Source organism: Pantherophis guttatus, chromosome 1 (assembly GCF_059756535.1).
Source record: "Pantherophis guttatus breed Tessera chromosome 1, ASM5975653v1, whole genome shotgun sequence".
NCBI classification, from domain to species: domain Eukaryota; kingdom Metazoa; phylum Chordata; class Lepidosauria; order Squamata; family Colubridae; genus Pantherophis; species Pantherophis guttatus.
The window spans coordinates 339334006-339355518 of NC_142063.1; the positions used below are offsets into that span (position 1 = coordinate 339334006).

Below are 21513 nucleotides of genomic sequence, written 5' to 3' on the forward strand. Positions count from 1 at the left end.
TATTGCCACAGAAATAAAATCTGAGACACCTGCAAGGCTTCAGATAATCTAATTATTGCTCTAGGTTGATGACTCTCCAAGATTTAGGCAGGTATCTACCTCAGCTGCACCTGGAAAAACTGGAATTGAAACAAAGATTAAGGAGAGACATACCTCAGCTGACTAAACTTCCCCTTTCCTCTATTTCTGGTTAATACTATGGATGTATTCACGCCACATGCTTTACCAGGTCACTTAAAGAATTAGTAGCGTCAAAGTGTACATTTTAATTCTGGTAAGGATTAGACGTGCTTCTTGTAACACTGCATGATGGGAGTTAGTTTTGGGTTAATGCCCTTTATTAAACCCAGGAAATTGATTAAATCAGAAACTAGCTCTCTATTAGGACAGTGTTTTGTCTTAATATAATTTAATATATGTCGTTGTTGCTGTTGTTATTATTGCTAGGAAGGATCTAGACCAGTATTTCTCAACCTTGGCCGTTTTAAACTGTGTGGGCTTCAACTCCCAGAATTCCCTAGCAAGCATGAATCTGGTGGACTTAGAAAAAAAAGGGCCTTCTCTGTGGTGGCTCCCTCCCTTTGGGAACATAATTCTCTCAGAGAATTTGTTGCTTTTCCACAAGGCCTTGAAGACATGGTTTTATCAATGGGCCTTGGACCCAATCAAGTGGCTCGTTTGATTCTGTTGTCACAACCACAGACGGGTTGGGGTTTAAATTATGGGTTTTTAACTGCGGATTTTTAAGGCTACGTGTCTTCCGGAGTCACTGTATAGAACAGGGGTAGGGAACTATGGCCCCTTTATGACCATGCTGGCTGAGGAATTCTGGGAGTTGAAGTCCACAGATCATAAAGAAGCGATAGTTCCCTACCCCTGTTATACACAGTGACTCTGAGAGTTGTGTAGCCCTAAAAACAGGTCACAAGCCACTTGATTGGTTCCAAATGGGATCCCCAGGCCCATTGACAAAACCATGTCTTCAAGGCTTTGCGGAAAAGCAACAAGACTGGGTCAATCTTATCTCTGAGAGAATGAAGTTCCAAAGGGAGGGAGCCACTACAGAGAAGGCCCTTTTTCCAGGTGTATGCTTGCTAGGGAATTCTGGGAGTTGAAGTCCGCATAGTTTAAAACTGCCAAGGTTGAGAAATACTAGTCTAGATCATTAGTTCCCCACACCTGGTGTAGAAATTGGGCAGTTATATACATTTATCTGTCACTACCAGATAATGTAATTATCTACCACTACCAGATAATAAGGTAGTGACAGATTTTATCTTCCTGGGCTCCAAGACCACCGCAGATGGGGACTGCAGCCAAGAAATTAAAAGATGCTTGCTGCTGGGGAGGAAAGCTATGGCAAATCTAGACAGCATACTAAAAAGCAGAGACATCACCCTGCCAACAAAAGTGTGTATAGTCAAGGCTATGGTTTTCCCAGTTGCAATGGATGGCTGTGAAAGTTGGACCATAAGAAAGGCTGAGCGCCAAAGAATTGAAGCCTTTGAACGATGGTGCTGGAGAAGATTCCTGCGAGTCTCTTGGACTGCAAGGCGATCAAACCGGTCAGTCCTAGAGGAGATCAACCCTGACTGCTCTTTAGAAGGCCAGATCCTGAAGATGAAACTCAAATACTTTGGCCACCTAATGAGAAGGAAGGACTCACTGGAGAAGAGCCTAATGCTGGGAAAGACTGAGGGCAAAAGAAGAAGGGGACGGCAGAGAACAAGGTGGCTGGATGGAGTCAATGAAGCAGTTGGCGTGAGCTTAAATGGACTCCAGAGGATGGTAGAGGACAGGAAGGCCTGGAGGAACGTTGCCCATGGGGTTGCGATGGGTCAGACATGACTTCGCAACTAACAACAACAACAATATACACATAATAAACAAGTTAGAAAGACACTCTAGAATAGATGGACAGCGGAATACCAGTTCTGTGTTATTGCCAAGGTGGCAACGTAAGCAGGTTCAGAGAGCTGATCTCAAGGGAGACTTTACCTCTACTAATATAATAAATGTTACCTTTCTTTTAATGTTAGATGTCACAGTGTAACCACTGTGTAGTATATTATTAAGCTGCAATTATAGTAATTATCCAACCTGTTGATGACTCTCTTTTCCTGCTTCAAAAAGGAACACCAGCCCTTTTTATTTGACACGCCAACCTATTACCAAGAACAAAATTTGATTACAAAGACTGGCTCTGTCAAGACCTGAATGTGTCAGCTGGTTCACTATTTTGGATGGACTTCAAGTTCACTGGGCTGGGGCCAAAAAAACCTAAGAACTTGTAAACATAGTCAAAAGTATAAAGCTTTCTTGGCTAGCAGTCAACAATCTCAACTTTCCTCAAATAGATCTGATGGCTTCTCAAATTAGTTTCTAGGAGGAAGAGATGTTAGAAGCAATGGTGAAATTCAATTTTTTTTACTACCGGTTCTGTGGATGTGGCTTGGTGGGCGTGGCATGGCTTGGTGGGCATGGCTTGGTGGGCATGGCAGGGGAAGGATACTGCAAAATCCCCATTCCCACCCCACTCCAGGGGAAGGATACTGCAAAATCCCCATTCCCTCCCAACTCCAGGGAAAGGATATTGCAAAATCCCCATTCCCTGCCCACTCCAGGGGAAGGACACTGAAAAATCCCCTTCCCTTCCCACCTCTGGGGGAAGGATATTGCAAAATTTCCATTCCCTCCTCACTCCTGGGGCCAGCCAGAGGTGGCATTTGCCGGTTCTCCAAACTACTCAAAATTTCCACTACCTGTTCTCCAGAACCTGCTGAATTTCACTCCTGGTTAGAAGCTTATCTAACAGTTTTCCCACACTCCAATCAGAGGCCTGAGTACAACTGGCTGGGGAGTTCTGGGAGTTGAAGTCCATATTCATGTAGTCCTCAACTTACAACCATTTGTTCAAAGTTACAACAGTACTGAAAAAAGTGACTCATGACCATTTTTCACACTTATGACCGTTGCAGCATCCCCATGGTCAGGTGATCAAAATTCAGACCCTTGGCAACTGGCATGTATTTATGACGGTTGCAGTGCGATTTTCTGACAAGCAAAGTCAAATGGGGAAGCCAGATTCACATAACAACTCTGTTACTTACTTAACAAGTACAGTGATTCACTTAACAACTGTGGCAAGAAAGGTTGTATAATAGGGCAAAATCCACTTATCAACGGTCTTGCTTAGCAACAGAAATTTTGGGTTCACTTTTTTCCCCCCGAAGTGTTTTTATTTTATTTTACATATACACATCATTGCGTGCGCAGTGTGGCACCTGGGTATCATAGATTTTGGTGCAAATAAGAATAATAAGATTTATCATATTTGTTACATTCATCAAACTTACATAATTCTAATGTTAATACACATATCTGTATTAAGTCATAGTCTTTCCTTATTTAATTATTCAATGTTTCAATATATTATTCTAATGCCAATCACCATATTGTTTATACATACATGATAATTCCATTATTCAATTTTTTAGAATAGAATAGAGGTGGAAGGGACCTTGGAGGTCTTCTAGTCCAGCCTCCTGCTCAAGCAGAAGCATTTCAGATAAGTGACTGTCTAGTCTCTTCTTAAAACCCTCCAGTGATGGAACACCTGCAACTTCTGGTGGCAAGCTGTTCCACTGGTTAATTGCCTTCACTGTTAGGAAATTTCTCCTTAATTCCAGGTTGCTTCTCTCGTTGATTAGTTTCCATCCATTGTTTCTTGTCCTGCCCTCTGGTGCTTTGGAGAATAATTTGACCTCCTCTTCTTTGTGGCAGCCCCTCAAATACTCAAATACTATTATTATGTCACCCCTAATTCTTCTTTTTTTTAAGACTAGCCAAACCCAGATCCTGCATTAACATCGAAGCTCAACATTTTACTTTTCCATGATAGTATAAACTAGCCATTTCTGTAACAACAAATCTATCGAATCAGTAAAACCCAAAATCAATGTTTCATTTTTTTCCCACCTCAAGCACAAAGTCCACAAGCGGTTTCCAAGTAGAAACAACAATACTTATATTCTTTTCTTTCATCAAAATGGTCAGTTTAGCCATCTCTGCTAACTCCATCAACTTTTGTAGCCATTCATCCATGGTGGGAATTGAAATGTCCTTCCATTTCTAATCTTCTCTCTGATTATTGCTTTTATCTCATTATATAAAAATGTGTATATTAATAATCCCACCTCTCTCTTATTTCTATCTCCATTCTAATGAGAATCAAAGCAGTGGTGAAATGTAAAATTTGTTACTACCGGTTTTGTGGGCGTGGCTTGGTGGTTGTGGTGGGGGGTAATGTGACTGAGTGGGCGTGGCCAACTTTTTTTTTTTTTTTACTTTTAAAACCATTTTTTCTACAACCTCTTCGGCCGAAGAGGTTGTAGAAAAAATGCTTTTAAAAGCCTCTGACGATCCCAGCTGAGCGGCGCGATCATCAGAGGCTTTTTTTTTACTTTTAAAAGCATTTTTTCGACAGAAGAGGTTGTAGAAAAAAATGCTTTTAAAAATAAAAAAAAAGCCTCTGATGATTGCGCGGCTCAGCTGGGCATGGGGGGGGCATGGATGTTTGCTACCGGTTCTCTGAACCACCCGCTGCCATCGCTACCGGATCAGGCGATCCGGTCCGAACCGGGAGCATTTCACCCCTGAATCAAAGCATTAATTTGGATAACAGATGAGGGGTAAAAAGGAAATGTCTTGTTTAAAATATAATGGTGATGCAATTAAAATTAGAATGGAGAAATTTTGGGTTCAATTCTGATCATAAGTCCAAGGACTACCTGTTATGTTAAAATTGCCAAGCGTGAGCAATGTTGAGCTAAAGCCCCAGACCCATCAGGAAATTTACTGTATTCTAAGCTGGAAATGTCTGGAGACATAGACAGCCAGATGATAAGAGAGATGGATTTTAACAATGCAAAACATGCTGCGTTGTTATAGGAAGTAGACATCTATAACCTGCAATTCATCCTGACACAACAGGAAACCAAGCTACATCCGAGAGGAAATTCATACCTGGTTTTCACACTTGGTCTGAGATTTCCCTCCAGACAGACACTGGCATTCCTGGGCCAGATGCTTCACATTTACAAATCAGTCCTGTGCATGTTGACTCAAAAGGGAATCAGCAAGTACAGGTAGTCCTTGACTTACAACCATTCATTTAATGGCCATTTGAAGTTACAATGCATTGAAAAAAATGACTTAGGACAGTGGTGGTATTCAGCTGGTTCTATCCGGTTCGGGAGAACCGGTAGGAGTGGCTGTGGGAGGCTCCGCCCATCCACCCGGACATCATCACATCCCGTTTTTGACACTCTGTGCACGCGCAGAGGTGGCGCGTGCAAGCTCCCATTTGCGAACCAGTAGCGAAGGTAAGTGAATACCACCCCTGACTTAGGACTGTTTTTTCACACTTCTGACCATTGTGGCATCCCCCATCATGTGATCAAAATTCAGGCATTTGGAAACTGGCATGTATTTATGACAGTTGCAGTATCCCGAGGTTATGTGACTACCTTATGTGACCTTCTGACAAGCAAAATTAATGGGGAAGCCAGATTCATTTAACAACCATGTTGCTAATTTAATGACTGCAATGATTCACTTAACAATTGTGACAAGAAAAGTCGTCAAAATGAGGCAAATTTAACTTAATAACCGTCTTGCTTAGCTCAGGTGGGCTCAAAAGTTGAGGACTACCTATATTTATGGAGTTGCAATTCGAAAGAACATGCCCTGAATTTCAGTTTAGAATTCATAAACCAGTTAGCATTACCAATTAGCTTACATGGCCTACTAAAAGCTTAAATCCCACTATTAAAAAAAAATTAAAAAAAATAAAACGAGTGCACTGTTTAATTATTGTCCCGCAAGACAACAATTATTTGGAAAGGTTTTTAAATTGCAACATACTCTCTTAAACATGCAGAAGTTTGGCAATCTAATTTAGGATTTCAATAAAAAACTTATTCTAGAATAAAACATTAAAACTTGATGAGATTCTTCTCCCCCTCATATTAATTATTTATCTATACATTTGTTTCCTGTTTTCTATCATTAAAATTGACTTAAGATGTATACAGTAAAACCAGCTGTGCGCAATCAGCTATAAAAAGGATAGAAAAATAGCTGACATCAAAGGTAAGGTATATTATAAGGTTATGTTATTATTCAAAGAACTAGTCTAGTTTTTATTCTTGGCTAAAGTCATGCCAAGTTAATTAACAGATTAAGCATAGACTTAGAGTTGCACCTTCAGTAATTAGATTTTTATTTAATTAATTGAAGTGAGTAAGTGAGAATTAATTGAAGTTACTTCAGGAGTAAAAAAGAAAAACCCAAGATAGTGTCTAACCACACCACTAAAGTCCTGTCTGTCTCTCTTTTTTAACATACTTTGCATGTGTAAACCCCTGAATTAAATTCCTATTTCTCACTGAATTTGTTTTTCCTGAAATAGTATCTTTATTCCAATTTATATTGCAGTTTCTGAAGGGAAATCTAGGATCCGTTGATCTATAATAATGGCATTATCTCTACCAAGAGGTTACAAGGGAGAGGAAAACACATTGAATGCGCTGGAATATGTAAGAGTGTGTGGGTGTGTTTGTGTGTTATATCACATGACTTGTTTCTTTTCTAAGTTTCACCAAAACAAGCAGAAGGACTACTCTAAGACAAAGAGTGGATAAAGCAAATAATTGATCACTCAGGATTATGATTAAGTTAACCACAGTTTATTAGTCTATTAACCTAGTTTTCATCTTCGCCTGACACACTAAACTAGCTATGCTGTTTAATCTCTACTAAAATCTGTTTGCTCACTCAATGGTTGTGCAAAAAGAGCCAATGTTTGGGAAACTCATGTGGTCTTTGGCATAAGATTGATTGTCAAACCATAGCAAGGATCATTCAGATGGCTTATCCAAAGCACCAGAAGGCAAAATATGAAGCAATGGATGGAAACTAATCAAGGAGAGAAGCAATCTAGAACTAAGGAGGAATTTCCTGACAGTTAGAACAATTAATCAGTGCAACGACTTGCCTCCAGAAGTTCTGTGGGTGCTCCATCACTGGAGATTTTAAAGAAGAGATTGGATAACTATTTGTCTGAAACAGTGGTGTCAAACTCACAACACCACGTCGACACAAGATATAGCACTTAGCACTTTCACTTATATATCGCTTCACAGTGCTTCACAGCCCTCTCTAAGCAGTTTACAGAGTCAGCACATTGCCCCCCAACAATTTGGGTCCTCATTTTACCCACATCGGAAGGCTGGAAGGCTGAGTCAACCTTGAGTCTGGTGTGATTTGAACTGCCGAACTGCAGGCAGCCGGCAAGCAGCAGAAGTAGCCTGCAATACTGCACTCTAACCATTGTGCTGCCGTGGCTCATAATGTTATATATCCGTGATGGCGAACCTATGGCACGCGTGACACAGGTGGCACGCGTAGCCATATCAGTGGGCACACGAGCTCAGCTCCGGCGCGCATGCACATGCCGGCCAGCTGATTTTCGGGCCTTCTGGGGCCACCAGAAGTAGGAAAACAGGCTGTTTCCTGCCTCCGGGGGGCCTCGGGGGAGATGGGGAAGGCCCGTTTTTCTCTCTCCCCAGGCTCCAGAGCCTTCTAGGAAGGAACCGGTGGGACCGGAAGTTGGCAAACAGGCAATTTTCGGCCTCCAGAGGGCCTCCAGGGGGGTGGGGAAGGCCATTTTCACCGTCCCCAGATTCCTAGAAAGGCTCTGGAGCCTGGGGAGAGCAAAAAACGGGCCTTCCAGTCGCACTGGAAGTTGGCAAATGGGCCATTTTTGGCCTCCAGAAAGCCTCCGGGGGGTGGGAAAGGCTGTTTTTGCCCTCCTCAGACTTCTAGAAAGGCTCTGGAGCCTGAGGAGAGCAAAAAACGGGCCTTCCGGTCCCACCAGAAGTTGGCAAACGGGCTGTTTTCGGCCTCTGGAGGGCCTCCGGGGTGGGGGAGGCTGTTTTCACCCTCCCCAGACTCCTAGAAAGGCTCTGGAGCCTGGGGAGAGAGAAAAACGGGCCCACCGGGCCATCACGTGCCAGAAGGGGGAGGGGCGGGGCGGGTCGTGTACACATGCGCGGGGGCGGGGCGCATAGAATTATGGGTGTGGCCATGCACGTGCATGACCTCCCCACGCTCCTGGCACGCGATGGCAAAAAGGTTAGCCATCACTGTTATATATATGCAACTTTTCCACATTTCACTAAATCAGGGGTGGCTGTGGCCAGCGCATGATGCATCCAGCCCATGGGCCGTGGGTTTGACACCTCTGGTCTGAAGTGATACAGGTAGTCCTCAATTTATAACAAGTTCATTTAGTGACCGTTCAAAGTTACAATGGCACTGAAAAAAGTGACTTATGACCGTTTTTCACAGTCAGGACCTTTGCAGCATCCCCATGATCCTGTGATCAAAATTCAGATACTTGGCAACTGGTTCATATTTATGACGGTTGCAGTGTCCCAAAGTAATGTGATCACCTTTAGCGACCTTCTGACAAGCAAAGTCAATGGAAAAGCCTACTAACTTATCAACTGCAGTGATTCACTTAACAACTGAGGCAAGAATGGTCGTAAAATGGGGCAAAACTCCCTTAACAAATGTCTCACTTAACAACAGAAATCTTGGGCTCAATTGTGGTCGTACGTCGAGGACCACCTGTATAGGGTTTCCTGCCTGAGCAGGGGTGGACTAGAAGACCTTCACGTTCCCTTCCAACTCTGTTATTTTGTTATTCTGACCAACCGACCAAGCTTATTTTCACACCTAAATCTCTTTAAGTTTCAACTCAAACATGACTTGCAAGATATGGCCCAAAAAGTCAAGATGGCAGCTATGGCAATGTGACTGAAGCTCCGCCCATTTCTATGCATAGCAGGTAGAAGAACAGAGTGCAGCATCCAAAAAAGCCAAGATGGCAGCTGTGGTAATATGATTTATTTATTTGTTCAACTTGTATGCCGCCTTTCTCCGAAGACTCAAGGCGGATCAATCACCACAGCTGCCATCTTGGCTTTCTTGGATGCTGCAGACACCTTTATTCCTTCAAGTATGTCCCCGACAAATCCTGCCCCCAAAGTTTGCAAACTCCTAGTCAGTTAACCAATAATGACAAATGAAACAGGAGGGAGATTATTTTCAGAAATAGGATGTCAAGTTATTAAGATTGAATCTAGATCGGGATTCAATCACCAGGATTCAGTCACCAGGACCAGAGCTTTACTCTTCCGAGCTTTCAAACTCGTGCTGGAGCCCATCTTCAGGGAGGTTCTCTCCACTGGAATGTGTGGTTTGAGATATTTAAGTTACTCCCTGGAGAGATTAGCCATGTTACCATTATTGTTACACACAATGGACACCTGAGTGAACTATCAACCAACGGAACAGAAGTTGCCTTCAGAAGTTGTGGGAGCTTCATCACTGGAAGCTTTCAAGAAGACTCGACTGCCATGTGTCAGAAGTGGTGTAGGGCAGGGCTCAGGGGTGGGTTCTACTTACGCAAAGGTAGCGCGCGCACACTTCTGCGCATGCACAGATCATCAATTATGACGTCCGGGCAGGTGGGCGGAGCCTCCCGCCGCTTTTACTACCGGTTCTAAAGAACTGGACAGAACCAGGAGCAACCCACCACTGGCACGGCTGTCAAACTCAATTTCATTGAGGGCTGCATCATTTATTTATTTTAATTTTATTTTTTTATTTTGCTTTAATTTATATGCCGCCCTTCTCCGGAGACTCAGGGCGGCTTACAATGCGTTAAGCAATAGCCTTCATACTTTTGTATATTTATACAAAGTGAGCTTATTGCCCCCACAATCTGGGTCCTCATTTCACCTACCTTTGAAAGGATGGAAGGCTGAGTCAACCTTGAGCCTGGTGAGATTTGAACTTGCAGTAATTGCAAGCAGCAGATGTTAATAACAATGCTTTAGTTCACTGTGCTACCAAGGCTCATGGTTGTATTTGCTTGGGGGGGGGCTGGATGGGTGTGGCCAGGATGGGCGTGGCCAGCTTAACATCACTCATGTCATGGGGCACCTGTGGCGGCCCAGGCAGGGCTGGGGGGGATCCTCCTGCAGCCCTCTGCCAGCGAAAATGGAGCCCAGGAGTGCCACATATGGCCCTCTCAAGCTCTGTTTTTGCTGGCAGAGGCACCGCGGGCCGGTCCTTTGCTATTTCCAGGGCGGCCTCACGGACCAGATCTAAGCACCCCACGGGCCGGATCCAGCCTGCAGGCCTTGAGTTTGACACTCCTGGTTTAGACCTTCTGCTTGGGCGGAGGGTTGGACTAGATGACCTACAAGGTCCCTTCCAACTCTGTTACTTTGTATTCTGTAACTGCAATTCTGATGCGATATTCCAATTGAAGGAAAGGTTTTTGAGCAGTAAAAAATAAACTGTTAAATATTTCCAGTATAGCTACGAAACATGCTCATCTTACTAGCACTATTACACCCACAAACATCCCTGGAATCTAAATAGCTTCCATCCACCGAGATTTCAACTGGAGGATTTATGCCTTCATTTAATAGTGGGGAGCTAATGAAACTTAAGAGAGAAGCTAATTTTGTCATCTTTTTTTTTTTTTTAGGGATCTTCTGATTTAACCCACTTCAGCACTATGAAGCGGTATATAAGTCTAAGTGCTATTGCTATGCCTATTGCAGGCTGACTCTGCCCACTGCCAGGAGTTCGATCCTGACCGGCTCAAGGTTGACTCAGCCTTCTATCCTTGCTAGGTGGGTAAAATGAGGACCCAGATTGTTGGGGGCAATAGGCTGATTTTGTAACTTTCTCAGAGAGGGCTGTAAAGCACTATGAAGCGGTATATAAGTCTAAGTGCTATTGCAGGCTGACTCTGCCCACTGCCAGGAGTTCAATCCTGACTGGCTCAAGGTTGACTCAGCCTTCCATCCTTCCGAGGTCAGTAAAATGAGGACCCAGATTGTTGGGGGCAATAGGCTGATTTTGTAATTTCCTGAGAGAGGGCTGTAAAGCAGAGGTCCCCAATCTTCCTGACTTTGCGGACCAGCAGCAGGGGAGGAGAGGGGATGGTTCCCAGGCCATGCAGGTGGCAGGCACATGTGCTCACAGGTCGATTTGTGTGAGCGGGGGAGGTACCTGCACTCACCTGTGCAGCTCCATTTGCACACCTGCCACTCACACAAGTGGAGCTGCATGGATGAGCATGCTTGCCCATCGCTTGCATGGCTCGGTTCCGAATAGGACATGGCCTGGTACCGGGCTGCAGCCTCTGGGGGTTGGGGACCACTGCTGTAAAGCACTGTGGAGCGGTATATACTGTACTTTTCGGAGTATAAGACACACTTCCCCCCACCAAAGGAGAGTGAAAATGTTGGTGCGTCTTATACATTGTATACAGCCATTTTTGGCCTCCTGAAACCCCACCCCGCACGTCCCATTTTCGCCAAAAACAGTCCTGTTTTTCACAAAAACGGGATGCACAGAGGGTTTGGGAGGCCTGCAGAGTGCACCTGGCGCCTGGGGAGGGCAAAAATACAATGCGTGGGGGGTTTGAGAGGCCAAAAACGTTTCTGGCCTCCCAAACATCGCATTTTTGCCTTCTCTAGCCCCCAGGAACACTCTGCAGGCCTCCCAAACCCTCTATGCATCCCATTTTTGTGAAAAACCTGGGGGCCGGGGAGGGCAAAACCGGACGCGCGGAGGCCAAAAACTATTTTTTTTCTTGTTTTTCTCTTCGAAAACTTGGTGCGTCTTATACTCCGGTGCGTCTTATACCCTGAAAAATACGGTAAGTGCTATTGCTATTGTTGGAAGCTGGCTGAGAAGATCATATGACCCCAGAATGCTACAACCATCCTAAATACATGCTGGTTGCCCAGTGTTGAATTTTCACCATATATACCGTGGGGGATGCTGCAATGGTCATAAGTGCACGGATCAGTTGTAAATATCACTTTTTTTCCAGTGCTGCCAGAACTTCAAACAGTGGCTAAAAGGATGATTGTAAATCAAGGACTATCTGTGGGGCAGTGGTGAAATGTAAAATTTGTTACTACCGGTTCTGTGGGTGTGGCTTGGTGGGATGACTGGGTGGGCGTGGCCAATTCTTTTTTTTTTTTTTTTACTTTTAAAAGAATTTTTTCTACAACGTAAAAAAATGCTTTTAAAAGGCTCTGATGATCCCAGCTGAGTTGCCCGATCGTCAGAGGCTTTTGTTTTCTTTTAAAAGCATTTTTTTGGCTGAAGAAAAAATGCTTTTAAAAGTAAAAAAAAAAAAAACTAAGCCTCTGATGATCGCACGGCTCAGCTGGGCATGGGGGGGGAGGGATTTTTGCTACCGGTTCTCCGAACCACCCACCGCCATCGCTACCGGATCAGGCGATCCGGTCCGAACCAGGAACATTTCACTCCTGCTGTGGAGCCTGATGGGTCCCTGAGGCAACCATCAGCAGTAGAAGCTCATATACTTTGGGCATGTGTTACAAGTAGATTCTGAACTTGAAAAAGCAACTGGAATTGGTGATGTTGAAGGATTTGGAAAGGAAGACAAACAGATCAGGTAGGCCGATGGGATTGAGAAGATCCCTGGATGATCCTGAAAGAGCTGCTTAAAATTACTAGTCCTGGGTGGAGATCCAGTTTGAAGGAGAAAAGTCAATCTGGAGCAGGTATGGACATGCATATCCCACCTGTTGGCCTTCCAGGTAACTCAAACACATGTTTTCCTGCAGGAGCCCACAAACAGATGAGTTTTGTTAACAGCAGATGTTACACAGACACCCACAAACACCGAATCCCCTTTGAATCTGGATCTCAGCACAGGGCTACAAAAGGCTGCATTGACTTCATCAGACGAGAGGGTGACAAGTTCGTTGCCAAGAAACGAAATCAAAACTTGCAAGCACTCAAGTTGACAAATCTGAGATCTCAACCCCATTAGCTTCCCAGAAAGCCTTGAAAAACTTGGCTCCTTTTTCTGGCACAAGGGCTGAGATCTTGGCAGACTCTCACCTGTATGGTTTGATGGGATTCTGGTTTTCAGACCCCCCCCCCTTAGCTTTGTTGCACAGGTAGTTTTCAACGTATAACCATTTATGACAGCAGAGGTGGCATTCAGCAGGTTCTGACCAGTTCTGGAGAACCAGTAGCGGAAATTTTGAGTAGTTTGGAGAACCGGCAAATACCACCCCCCCCCATCTATTCTCTGCCTCCCGAGTCCCAGCTGATCGGGAGGAAATGGGGATTTTGCAGTAACCTTTCCCTGGAGTGGGGAGGAAATGGGGATTTTTTTATTTTTTTTTAATTTGATTTATATGCCGCCCTTCTCCGGAGACTCAGGGCGGCTTACAGTGCGTTAAGCAATAGCCTTCATCCTTTTGTATATTTATACAAAGTCAGCTTATTGCCCCCACAAACTGGGTCCTCATTTAACCTACCTTAGAAAGGATGGAAGGCTGAGTCAACCTTGAGCCTTGGAGAGATTCGAACCAGCAGTAAATTGCAGGCAGCTGTGTTAATAACAGGGTGCTTTAAACCACTGTAGTACCAAGGTTTTGCAGTAACCTTTCCCTGGAGTGGGGTGGGAATGGAGATTTTACAGTATCCTTCCCCTGCCACACCTACCAAGCCACGCCCACAGAACCCATAGTAAAAAAAATTGAATCCCACCGCTGTATGACAGCATTAAAAATGTGATTTATGATCGGTCCTCCCACTAACAATCATGGCAAGATTTCCTGTGATCAAAATTAGGGCACTAGGCAACCGCATGTATTTATAATACTTATGGTGTTCTGGGGGTCATGTGACAATCATGTGTCCTTCCCAACTGGCTTTTGACAAGTTAATGGGGAAGGCGGATTTGCTTAATGACCATGCCAATCATTTAACAACGGTGGCAAAAAAAGGTCACAAAATTGGGTGCGACTCACTTAACAGCCACCTCATCTAGCAAGTTCTGATCGCACTGGTCCTAAACTGGGGATTACCTGTAACGTTCTATTATTTCATGTTTAGGTTTTGCCTTATGAACAGTCACAAGATCAGAATGGGCAGCTATTTAAATTCTATAAATAAACACAAACAAACGTTGCCACCTGGTTAACAAGTATTTGAATTGTTATTTACTGCCCTCAACTGAGCCGTCAGTGATCTAGGAATAATCCCGCGGGCCTACTTTGCAGGGGTGTTGTATGGATTAGGGAACACTCAGCTGTTAAAAAGGGGATGATGTGGGATGGAGGAATGGAAGGATATAGTGACGTGATGGCGAACCTATGGCACGCGTGCCACAGGTGGCACACAGAGCCATACCTGCTGCAACCGATAACTTCCCACCAACCAATACGCTCTCACAGAGTAGGCCTACTCATAGTACCATCATTAAAACAATGTCATCTAGTAGTTCCAAGGTAGAGAGCCTTCTCTGTGGGGGCACCTACTCTTTGGAACAAAATATCCCCTGGAATATGAATAATCCCAGATCTTCGCACTTTCCGACGTGCCCTGAAGACCTTTCTGTTTCAACAAGCAGGGCTAGCATAAGCATCTAAATTCTATGCCAAGGTCTTAGCAGATACACCAAGTTGACTCAATTTATTATTTACTGTTTATAAAAAAAAAAATTATTATATGTATATGAAATCTTAATCTGTTCACCGCCCTGAGTCCTTCGGGAGAAGGGCGGTATAGAAATTCAATAAATAAATAAATAAATAAATAAATAAATATCTGTGGACACCCGAGCATTGCCCTAGCTCAGCTCCAGCGCACATGCGTGTGGCAGCCAGCTAATTTTCTGGCCTTCCAGGCCCGCTGGAAGTCGGGAAATGGGCTGTTTCCAGCATCTGGAGGGCCTCCGGGGGGCTGGGGAAGGCCATTTTCATCCTCCCCAGGCTCCAAGAAGCCTCTGGAGCCTGGGGAGGGCAAAAAAACAGGCCTATTTGGCCCACCGTACCATCGCATGCCAAAAGCAGGGGGAGTGCGGGGGGGTCACAGGTGCGGGGGGTGGGGCACATTGAATTATGGGTGTGGGCACGCCTGCACGTGCCCCGCCCCCCACACTCCCCCTGCTTTTGGCACGCGATGGCAAAAAGGTTAGCCATCACTGATATAGTGGCTGCTGGATGTCTTCCACATCTTCCTGAACTACAGGTAGTTCCCTACTTACAAGCGCTCATTTAGTGACCAGTTGAAGTTACAACGGCCACATGCTCAGGGCCAGGGTATCTTCGAGACCACCTTCTACCCCATAACTCCCAACGACCGGTAAGATCCCACAGAGTTGGTCTCCTCCAAGTCCCGTCAGCTAAACAATGCCGGCTGGCGGGCCCGCGGGGGAGGGCCTTCTCTGTGGCTGCCCCAGCTCTCTGGAACCAGTTACCTCCTGAGGTCTGGACCATCCCCACCCTATTGCCCTTCTGAAAAGCGGTGAAGACCTGGTTTTTCCGGCAGGCCTGGGGCCGTTGATCTCGCTCTTGCGATCCGGCGAGATCTGGCCATGAATGGTGTGAATGAGTTTTAATGTTTTTAATGTTTAAATGTTTTTTATAATGATTTTAAATGCATTGTGAGCCGCCCTGAGTCTTTGGAGAGGGGCGGCATACACATTTAATTAATAAATAATAATAATAAAGGAGCCCTGGTAGCGCAGCAGACTAAAGCACTGTTATTAACATCAGCTGCCTGCAATTACTGCAAGTTCAAATCTCACCAGGCTCAAGGTTGACTCAGCCTTCCATCCTTTCTAAGGTAGGTAAAATGAGGACCCAGATTGTGGGGGCAATAAACTGACTTTGTATAAAATATACAAAAGTACGACGGCTATTGCTTAACGCATTGTAAGCCGCCCTGAGTCTTTGGAGAGGGGCGGCATACACATTTAATTAATTAATAATAATAATAATAATAATAATAAATAATAATAATAATAATAATAAATAATAAATAATAATAATAATAATAATAATAATAATAATAATAATAATAATAATAATAATAATATTTAGTCTATGCAGACTAAAGCACTGTTATTAACATCAGCTGCCTGCAATTACTGCAAGTTCAAATCTCACCAGGCTCAAGGTTGACTCAGCCTTCCATCCTTTCTAAGGTAGGTAAAGTGAGGACCCAGATTATGGGGGCAATAAACTGACTTTGTATAAAAATATACAAAAGGATGAAGGCTATTGCTTAACGCATTGTAAGCCGCCCCGAGTCTCCGGAGAAGGGCGGCATATAAATCAAATCAAAAAATAATAATAATAATAAATAAATGCACTTCACATAACTCCATTACTAAGTTGACCCGCTGAGGTGATTAGCCAGAAAGGTCGTCAAAAAGGGGGGGGGGAGTTCCCTTAACAACTGTCTCCCTTAGCAACAGAAACCTTGGGACTGAACTGTGGTCGCAAGTCAAGGACTACCAGTCCTGAGGGGATGGAAGCCCTGTCTTCCCCACTCCACCTTTCCACGGACGCTTCCCGAGCCAGACGTCGGATCCGAAGCAGCCGCAGGGAAAAACCCACCGGGACGCCAGCCTGTCTCCCGCCCACTCTTGAGCCGGGGGTGGCTGGGTGGGGTTGGACTAGAGGACCTCCAAAGGCCCTTCTCCAATTCTGTGATTCTGTCATTTATCCAGCCAAAGCCTCCCCACCTCCGGCGCTTCAGGTGTGCGCTCGCCCACCCGGGCTTTTCCTCCTTTTTTTAGCAGCTTAGCGCAGGAGCCAACCCGGGGGTTGTGGGGGGGGGGAAGCGGTCCCAGCCCCTCCGCCTCCCGGCCCTTCTCTTCCAAATCGCGGGGAGAACCGAGAAGCCGAGCCCCGGCTAAGGGAAAGGCTTGACTCCGAAAAGGCCGCTCCGGAGCCTTCCCCGCGTGGGCTCGGCGGGTGCGCAGCAGGCGAACGAGGGGGGCGGGCGCGGCGGCGCGATCGGCGGAGCCGGGAAAGCGCACAAAAGCCAAGCGGCTGAGGGCTTCCAGCCCCGGCTCGGCCCCTCGGAAGCAGCAGCAGCAGCAGCAGAAGCAGGCAGCGGGGATGGGACGCCGCCGATCTCGGGAGGAACCCACCGCTCCCTGTAAGCCACCTACGTTAGTTTGCTCAAGTTGGCCCCCGTCCTCTTTACTCCGTCCTCCGTCCGAAAGGCTCCCCCGCCGGTTGCCGGAGACGATCCGGTCCTTCAGGCCGGGAGGAAGGCGAAAGCGACGGCGGTGGTGGTGGTGGTGGTGGCTGCCATGCTCCGGAGCCCCCCCGTTGCAAATCACACCGGAGCGGAACGTATTAAGGAAGGCCGGGCTGGCTGGGTCTCCCCTCGCTTTTTTCCCCTCCCTTCTTTTCTTTTCCTTTTTTTTTTTTCCTCCTTTTTCCCAGCCTAGCGGCCGAGGGTTTGAAATGCAGCTCGAGCTACACACACACACACACACACACACACACACATATTTTTGAGCAGTGTGTGTGTGTGTGTGTGTGTGTGTATATCAGTGTATATATATATACACTGCTCAAAAAAATAAAGGGAACACAAGCAGAAGACATCCGAGATCTGAATGCATGAAATAGCCTTATTAAATACTTTGTTCGTTACATACAGTAGTTTATACACTGCTCAAACAACTAAAGGGAACACAAAACTACTGTATGTAACGAACAAAGTATTTAATAAGGCTATTTCATGCATTCAGATCTCGGATGTCTTCTGCTTGTGTTCCCTTTATTTTTTTTGAGCAGTACACACACACACACACACACACACATATATTGCTCAAAAAAATAAAGGGAACACAAGCAGAAGACATCTGAGATCTGAATGCATGAAATAGCCTTATTAAATACTTTGTTCATGTCAGATGTAAATGCCTTATTCTCCAATGTGTAAATAATGTATATATGGAACATCAGAGGTTAACTTATTCTTTGGACTTTAATGTATTCATAACTTACCACTCCCATTCCTAGCTCCACCCCTTGTATATATAAGGAGCCACCCTCACCATTCTCGTCGCTTCTACCTTGAATATTCAGCGAATATAGAATGCCTATCATAATTAAAAAGAAATATATTTAAAGCTCTAACTCCTATTATCTTTATTGAGTCTGATCCTGAAAATATTGCAACAAGCTGGTAGCAGAGGATGGTTAATTGACTCAATAAGTAATTAAAAATGTCCAAGAAAGATAGGCCCAACACCAGGGCCTACAGCAAAGAAATAGAAACTGATCAAGAGATGGTCAACGAATCCACCAATGCGATTTCGAGAGAATCCGAAGAATACACCACTGAAGAAGAAGAACTAATGAGTGAAAATAATGACCAGAAAGAAATCGAAATAGAAAATAACGAACTCAGGTCAGAGATATTAAAGATACTAAAAAGCCAAAAGAATGATGAAAGTCTCATCGCGGACCTCCAGGAGATGCTGAAGAACAGCGGAGCAGCGAGAGAGAAAAACGTCATTAAAGAAAAACCCAAAGATCAAAAAACCGTAAGTGAGATGACTACTGAGAAAATAGTTGTTAAAAAGAAAAGATGTGATCCCGCGCGAAATTTTGAATGGCAGCCATCTTGGTTTCAACGAACTTCAAAAGAGAATGAAGCAGAGCCAATCAAAACGCTCAGTTCAAAATTTCTGGCGCGAAAAACACTATCAGACGAAGAAAGTGAGAAAGAAGTCTCAAACTCTTCAGATGATCCAAAATCAGAAAGTGAAGACGATTTAACAAAATCTCAAGTAAAATCAGCAATGAAAACGCTTTTTGCTGCTTTTGGGCCAAGACTGAAAATTACCAAGACATCTACGAAGAAGCAAGAAATCAAACCGGCGACTCAAGACCTGCACGCTCCCATCCTGACTTCGAAAGCGACGACGCCCGAGCCCAGAGAGCCATGCCGATTTCGCCCTACACCACAGACAAAATCGAATATCAACGCACACAAAAAGAAGAAAAGAACCGTCACCACCACCAGAACCCCAAAAACCGAGCCAGAGACCGACTCATCTGAGGAGGAGCGGATCGAGAGAGCTGAAAGGGAAAGAACCTTCCACGACGCCACCAAAGAAGAAATGAGCAACGCGCATGTGCGAAACTACGTAGACGACCCAGAAGGACTTGAACTGGCCAGAGAACCGCGCAGACTCATTGCAAGCATCCCAATGCCGTTCTGTAATTTCCTGCACTTGAGAGATCACGGACTGCCCCAGGTTGTAAGTAATGGACAGAATAATGTAGGTAACTTACCCAGTGACTTCCCAAAACTTAGAATTGATGGCATTAATTTACAAGAGTGGTACCAACAGCTTCAGGTTATTTTCATGAAAGAAAATTTACTATTATTTATAACTAGCCCTCCAAGAAGACCTTGGACTTTAAAAATAGATTGTTTACATCATAGAGCATTTTTCATAATAATATCTAGCGTGTCTCCTGCAATGTATCATAGCATCAAACCAAACCTAACTGTATCAGAAATAATTCAATGCATGTTTAATCTATTTCACAGCGATAGCGTAGCTACAACCACAAGAATGTCTAAGGATTTCTTTTCCTCTAGAGTAAAACCAGGGGTTTCTATAAGTGAGCATTTGATAAATCTAAACAAAATAAGAGCTGAGCTACAATTGAGGGGGGAAGTGATTTCAGATCAAACAATGAAAAGTGTTATTATCAATTCACTTGATCCATCATGGGATAGCTTTATGTCACACTTAGATACCATTAATTTGGGATATTTATCCATAGAAAGTCTATCTAACAAATTGATAGCAGAAGACAATTCAAGAAAAAATCGATCCAGTAACCAAACAGACCACAAACCTTTTAGGAAAGTAGTCTTTCAAGATAAACATAATGAGGCCTTTAGATGCTACAATTATGGATCCAGGGAACATAGTAGAAGAGACCGCCCCAAAGTCTCAAGAGAGAGACATAGACCAGAATATAGGAGCAAATATAATTACAGACAATCTTCCACAGATAGACACAAATATAGAAGCCCACCAAATTACAAAGAAAGTAGAGGGGGTAGAGAAAATTCAAAAGAGAGGAAATCTGGGTCACTGAATGGGCTAAATAAACAAGACAGCACCAGAACACAGCAGGATGAGAATAACAATTGGCTTATTGATTCTGGTGCAACAAATCACACCACCAACAACAAAAGTATATTATCTTCATTTATAGAAGATAAGTTTGTGATAAAGGTAGCTAATCAAGAAAAGGTTCAAGTACTAGGCAAAGGAAATGTGACCTTGCCTGGTCTAGGGAAAATAGAGGGGGTATTATTAATCCCAGAAATACCTCACAACATACTAAGTGCCATAAAATTAAGCAGAGAATCTGATATCAATATAGTTTTCTCAAAGGGGAAAGCAACTATAGAAAAGAACAAAACAAATGTAGGTACTGTAATGATAAAAGGAGGTCTACCCTATCTGATAACTATAGAAAGATGTTTACATAACATTGATTCAAATATGGAAGATTGTATTGAAGCAGATGATGAAAATGTCAGTAACAGTGACAATGATGAGTGTAGAATAACTCATGATCACAAAAATACATACAAAGAAAAGAAACCAAAAATAGGTAAACCAATTCATGATGAGTGTGCTCACATCTTACACAGGAAGTTAGGACATGCAAGCTTTCCTGTAGTACAAAAAATGACTGAACACGCAGAAGGTGTCAAAATAAAAAATTGTGAAAATTATTTGGAATGCTCAGTATGTAAGTCCACCAAACTAAAAACCAGTCCCAGACCAAAAAAATCTAACAGATCAACTAACAGTATTTTTGATTTGGTACACATGGACTTAGTTGGTCCATTAAGTCCCTCAATTACCTATAGAAAACGTTACTTCCTAACAATAGTGGATGACTACAGCCGATATGGTTTTGTTTACACATTAAAGCACAAGGATGAAACATTTCAGAAATTTAAGGAATTCTACAAACGTATAGAAACACAACATAATATCAGAATAAAGCAAATTATGACAGATAGGGGATGTGAGTTCATGTCTAAAGAATTCTCCCAATGGTTAAAGGATAGAGGAATGTTACATTTCACGTCCAATCCTTTTTCTGCATTTCAAAATGGAGTTGCAGAGAGGAAAAATTCCACACTACAAACCATGATTAGGTGCACATTAGAGGATGCTGGTTTAGGCAAACAATTTTGGTCAGAGGCATTACATTATTCGAATTACACTCAAAATAGAACCTGGTCCAGTATTGTGAATAAGACACCATATGAGGTGATGTACAATAGAAAACCCAAATTATCACACATGCACATATTTGGAGTCACTGCAGACGTACACATACCTAAACAATTGAGGAGAAAGGGAGAAAACGTATCCAGGAGATTAAGATTCATGGGATACGAAACTGGAACCAAAGGGTACAGATTTATTGATAGTAATAACAAATTTATAGTATCCAGAACAGCTGTGTTCCATGAACAGGCCAATTGGTCAAAATTGCACCTTAATGAAAT

General features: G+C 43.9%; 1 protein-coding gene across 2 annotated transcripts in view; it reads right to left on the bottom strand.

Moving 5' to 3' along the window:
• Positions 1–17439, bottom strand: part of CUEDC1 (CUE domain containing 1) — a 103865-nt gene extending 86426 nt beyond the window's left edge. The window contains exon 1 of one of the 2 annotated variants that reach the window (XM_034420728.3): positions 17108–17439. The gene's annotated coding sequence lies outside the window, so the exon portion shown is untranslated. The remainder of the gene's footprint in view (positions 1–17107) is intronic. The other variant, XM_034420729.3, reaches the window with a different exon arrangement.
• Between the last annotated feature and the right edge of the window lie 4074 nt (positions 17440–21513).